This window comes from Bactrocera latifrons, unplaced genomic scaffold (genome assembly GCF_001853355.1).
Source record: "Bactrocera latifrons isolate USDA-ARS-PBARC rearing strain unplaced genomic scaffold, ASM185335v1 scaffold_434, whole genome shotgun sequence".
NCBI lineage: Eukaryota > Metazoa > Arthropoda > Insecta > Diptera > Tephritidae > Bactrocera > Bactrocera latifrons.
The window spans coordinates 27,941-33,195 of record NW_017537084.1 but is presented as its reverse complement, the minus strand read 5'-3'; the positions used below and the strand labels follow the sequence as shown (position 1 = coordinate 33,195).

The 5,255-nt window shown below is 33.8% G+C and overlaps 1 protein-coding gene across 3 annotated transcripts in view; it reads right to left on the bottom strand.

Moving 5' to 3' along the window:
* The window catches only part of LOC108972876 (cadherin-86C), a 94,322-nt gene extending 90,972 nt beyond the window's left edge, over positions 1-3,350 (bottom strand). For all 3 annotated transcript variants that reach the window (XM_018939760.1, XM_018939762.1, XM_018939761.1), the window contains exon 1: positions 3,269-3,350. The gene's annotated coding sequence lies outside the window, so the exon portion shown is untranslated. The remainder of the gene's footprint in view (positions 1-3,268) is intronic.
* Between the last annotated feature and the right edge of the window lie 1,905 nt (positions 3,351-5,255).

The following is a 5,255-nucleotide window of genomic DNA, read 5'->3' as shown; positions in this document are numbered from 1 at the left end:
TGAGGTGATACAATTTTTGCGCTTGTGATAATTGAGGATGGTTTATGTACACGGCCGTGAACATGTCCCGGAAGGACGGCCATTCTTCATAACCTCCATAAAAAGTTTCTGTGTCACAATCGGGCAACTCGAGGTGATTGCCTGAACTTGCCTTTKGACTGTCTATTTCTGGCAGCTCTACTCCACTGTGGGGAGTAGGTGCAATTGCTTTTATTAGCTTTAATTGATCGGAGATCATAGCTTTCGTTTCTCCATATTGGTCCAAGCAGTTTTCGTAAATATCGTAAGCCGATGATTTAAAATTTTGAGGTAAACCTGAATCGTCAGATTCTACTATGGCGTCATAAGCCGTTTGGAGGCGGGCCCAAAAATTTTTAAGATTTTGGCTTTTTATTTCTAATAACGATTCCGAGTTTTCGTGAATCGGGGAAGAGGCAAATCTAGTGCAGTATCTTGTTAAACTGTCACTTTCAGAAATTTAGAAGCCTGTTTTGAGCGTGTAGCTCCTACAGGAGTATTTTGATTTTTTTTTGTTATTAACCATTTTGGCTACTGACTTGAAAGACGAGTATGTTATATCGTGTTATTATTAGGAAATAATAATATTTATTTATAGATTTTATATCTTTGTTTTAAGTTTGAAAATATCCTTGATTTTATTTATTTATTATTTAGACGATTTAATTTTGTCAAATAAGCACTTTTAGTTTATTAACACTTTTTCCGTCCTTATGTTAGTATTTAGGTACACCCTAATACTTGGACTTGTATGTATGTATGTATGTGCTTCTGAAGGTACTTATGTTTTGTGCAATTGAGAGGCCGCCGCGGAGATCAATGCGCTATTTACACATGCACGAATTGTGTGTGTTTTGTAAGCATGGTTATCTTAAGCAATTGAGAGCTCGTTAGAGAGATCAATTCGCTTTTTGTACGCAATCCTGCTTGTTCTTATTTTCCAAAGAACAAGAGGTATTGCCGGATAATTGCCAATGCGGACTTTGAATATATAAATATGTGTGAAAGTATGTGTATGTGTATGTTAAAAAAAAAAATTTTTTTATGCTAAGCTAAGCTGCGTTTTTGTTTATTTTTTTTGTTAGATTTTAATGTATTATGGATTTGTTTTAATCAAAGATTACCTTTTTAATAATTTTGCAATATAGTATAATTGACCCAATGTACATATGTAGGGTATAGCATAGGCAGATTTGTATTGCCGTATGCTTATAAGTATGTATATATGTATGGCAAGAGAGCGCGAATGAGAAGTGCTCCCATATGCACTTTATGTATGTTTGTCAGTTATAATACAAATTATTTATTATGCACTTTTTTAATGTTTTTGGGATCAACATATGTATGTATGTATAGTATGAAAGTATATAAAATTATGCATAGAAAAGTAAGATAATATGCATATATGTATGTATGTATGTATGTTTGTATGTTTTTTCTCTCTCCTTTTTTTTTTTTTTTGGTTTATGCCTTTGCTTTTCAATCCTGCTTATTGTTTTGTTAAAGATAAGGGGAATTGCCGGTTAACTTAACTAGGCATTCGATAAATATTTTAATTATGTTTATAAATGTTTGTGTATATGTAACCGTATTATATTGATAAACGGATTTGGTGTTAAATACATATGTGCATTTAATAATTAAAATGTGAAATCAATACTCTCACTCTGATTTTCGGGTAATGTACGTATGTTTATGTGTATATGTTGAAGTGCCTGGCCGCTCTAATTTTCTCTATTCCTGTTGCTCACTGCTGCCTACTTATATTCCTTGTGGTGTTGTTGTGTTGTGTGATTTAGTTTTCGCGCCAGATTAGTGTTTTATTTGGTTTCGCGCGCGTTTATTTTGTTGGTATATACTTGGATGTATGTTTTACTGCTAGGTTTCGCGCTCAGTGTTTTCCATATGTATGTATTTTTAGTATGTTTATGTATAGAAATATACTATTTTTTGTTTGTTTCTTATTTTGCCTCTAATACATAATAATGTTGTYTTTTTTTTTTTGTTTTTTGTTCTGCTTGTTCACTGCACTGTTTTGTTTTTGCACTGCACACTTTTATTTGGTTTTATTTCTTTTTTGCTTTTGTTCGTTTCTGCACTCTGTATAACTTCGCCGAACCGAAATTTGTTTTGTTTTTTGTCAATTTACCATTCCTGTAACACTTCGTGAATATATGTACATATATGGGTATTTCTTGTGTGTCACTGCACTATTTTTCTTGTTTTTACTTTATTATAATATGTGGGCATAAGTATATGTTAATTATCATATATTAAAAACTATGCGTTGTTTTTTTTTTTTTTTGGTGTCACTGCTCTTTTTTTGGTTTTTTTTTCAATAATCCATAGTGCCTCTCACTATGGCTCGAAGGACCATGAACAAATGGGGCAAGAAAAGAGTTACTCTTATATTTTTTTTAATATAGCTTAATTTATTAAAGGGGATTAATTTTGACACTTCACACAATAATAATAAAAATCTATAATAAGTATATAAAGGCATTCGCTACATGCSAAGATACGATCGAATAAATGAAGCGTATCCCGATGAAAATTAGACGATGTGTAGGATCCCGGTCGAATTAATGGTTATAAGCCGCATGCAGGATAGATCCGATTTTGTGTATGTAGTTAATTGTAGCGCGCGGGTTGGGTGTAGAAAGAAAACAAAATTGACGTACGAAGTGTCTATGACGAATGTTCACGTGCGAATGGGGATGGCGAAAGTGTCGAACCAACCGAGTCTGCTTTCTCCTTGTCCATCCTTTTTGATGGGTTAGGGTATACGTATGGCGAGTCGTGTTGGTGTCTTCAGCTGTGGTGAATTAAGCTGTCTTATTAAGGTGCGCTAGWTTTCCCGGGTAGAGTGGGTGAATGCTTAACTCATTTAAACAGTAACCCTAAGCATTTYTGATAAACAAGTATTTGGTTACTTGAAATAACTGTCATTCGTAACTTTTATTATACTGTGGAACATTTTTGGGATTATTGGCTGGGGGGTGAGAAGTTCCAAGTCAGGGTGATGGTACTAGGTCAGTATAGTAAAACTCTCAAAGGGTTTGGCGTTCGTATTTGTCAGTTTTTTTTATGACCTTTTAAATTTTTTACTATACTGACCTAGTACCATCACCCTGACTTGGAATTTCTCACCCCCAGATTAGCTGTTGTACTGTGTTATCTGAGAATGCCTTTGATCAAAAATTTAAAACTACAAATCGGCTTAATGTTTTTTAATCTTCTTTTCTCTTACCACTTGTATCGTTTATATCAAAAAAAGAAGTAAAGGGATTTCCTTCGGAAACAAGGCCGTATCGAACTTCACGAGGTCTCCCTTTGTCACCATCTTCGGCATGTACTTGGAGAATCTGTAATAAAATCAACTTTCTTAGAAATTCGCAAAATTATGAAATTTCTTAATTCGTGTAAAGCTCAAAACAAAATATTTTACTAATTATATAATTTTAAATCCGACAACGACAATTGTTCACCTCAATAATTAAACTTGTTMTGGAATCTAAAAGCCTGATAATAGTGAAATGAATTATCGCAGTACGAAAAAAAGCTTGTCACGATAAATATCTCTTAGTGCCAGCACAATATTTGCAAGATTCTCTGTGTTAGAATTTTTATATTCAAACAAGTTAATACAAGTTACGAGTCTACTTCTGTGTTAACCGGTTATCTTAATTATTTTCCTTAGCAATTCACAATTATTAATTTGAAGTTATAAAGGGGCGGATCCGAAATAGTTCTTGAAACATGAATATTATTAAAATAAATATTTTAGTTTCTTTATACAGTTTAATATCATAATGGAAAAACTTCAAATCGACCTTCTAATATCACATCCTACTAAACTGAAAGGACACATTATAAATCGTAGACGTGCGGGTGATATACTATACTTTACTGAAATGTGTAATACTATAGTCAGTTCGTATATTGAATAGAGACATTTCACAAAATAAAACGATTCGACTTCAAGGTCATGATGGGTATGCAGCAACGCCAGACTGATCAATCTATCTTGAAGCACGTTCATTTTCAGCCACGTTTTCACTTTGTGAAGTGTCAAAAAGAGAGATCATAGCTTGCATTCGTCGTAGGAAGTGTGCAGAATATGCGAAGAAAACTATGAATTATGGTTCATAGGCCTACATCGCAGTTCTTCAACGTTTCCAATGCACTAGTCGGTAACCTGTTGTCTTTTGACTCTTTCTTCTGCTCCAATGGAACTGCCACATTTGAGCTTCACACGTCGCACGACGTTGTCATTATTCAAAGGCCACTTTCTATCTAGCAGTCAGTACGATTTTCCACTTCTTGGGTTTTCAAAGCACATACTTTTTCTGAAAGCAGCAAACTCAGTTGAAATCCATTCAATACTTCTCTAGAAAAGTGTAACAAAATCTCCGCTGAGTGTATCCAAAAGAGGAATGTACACTGAGATGCATTTTTCGCAAGTTCCCACGCAGAAATTTTCGCATATTGTTTGTCGGCCGTAGATTCTTGGTGTTTGTTCGTCAAATTTCAGTTCTGTGGTTATTTTGCTTCATGTCTGAAATCGAAAAAGTTACTCAGCTTTTTGTCTTCGATTTGCAAACGGCATATCTATCATTTTCTCTTTGTCAGAATGCTCGATGCACACAATAATTTTAATTGCCAGCTGTTGACTTTTATATGTTCGAAAACTTGTCTCTCATTCCCCTGTTCTGAATCCGCGACTGAGTATCGGAATAAAATTTAACACAAACAATGGTTTTGAGATATGTTATCTCTCGTCTAAAATCTGCCGCAATTGAACCACACCTGTTCAAACTTACAGATGCCGAATATGTGGATCTAGTGTCTATGGCTGAGAAATATTACAGAGGCTCAGAGAGAATATTACCAAATAATATATCGGTCAATTTGWGGAGTTATTTTAATAAAATTCAGATAATAGTGACGAATGGACAAAATGTGCCCGATAATATCAACCTTTACTAGATAAGGCCGATAATGTGTGAAATACTTCCAAACTTAGCTTCTCCTTATTTGTTATTTAAGTTAATAAGAATTTTTGCGATTTAAAATGGCCCGAGTAAAAAACTTTTTTACTTTTTAGTTGAGTTTGCGAGTTTAGAGATTTTATCGAAWGTTAAAACCTGTCAAAACTTTTAGGAAATGGTGTGAAATTTCAGGAAAAAAGAATTACAATTTAAATAAAAAAACTATAAAATATCTTTTTTCACCTG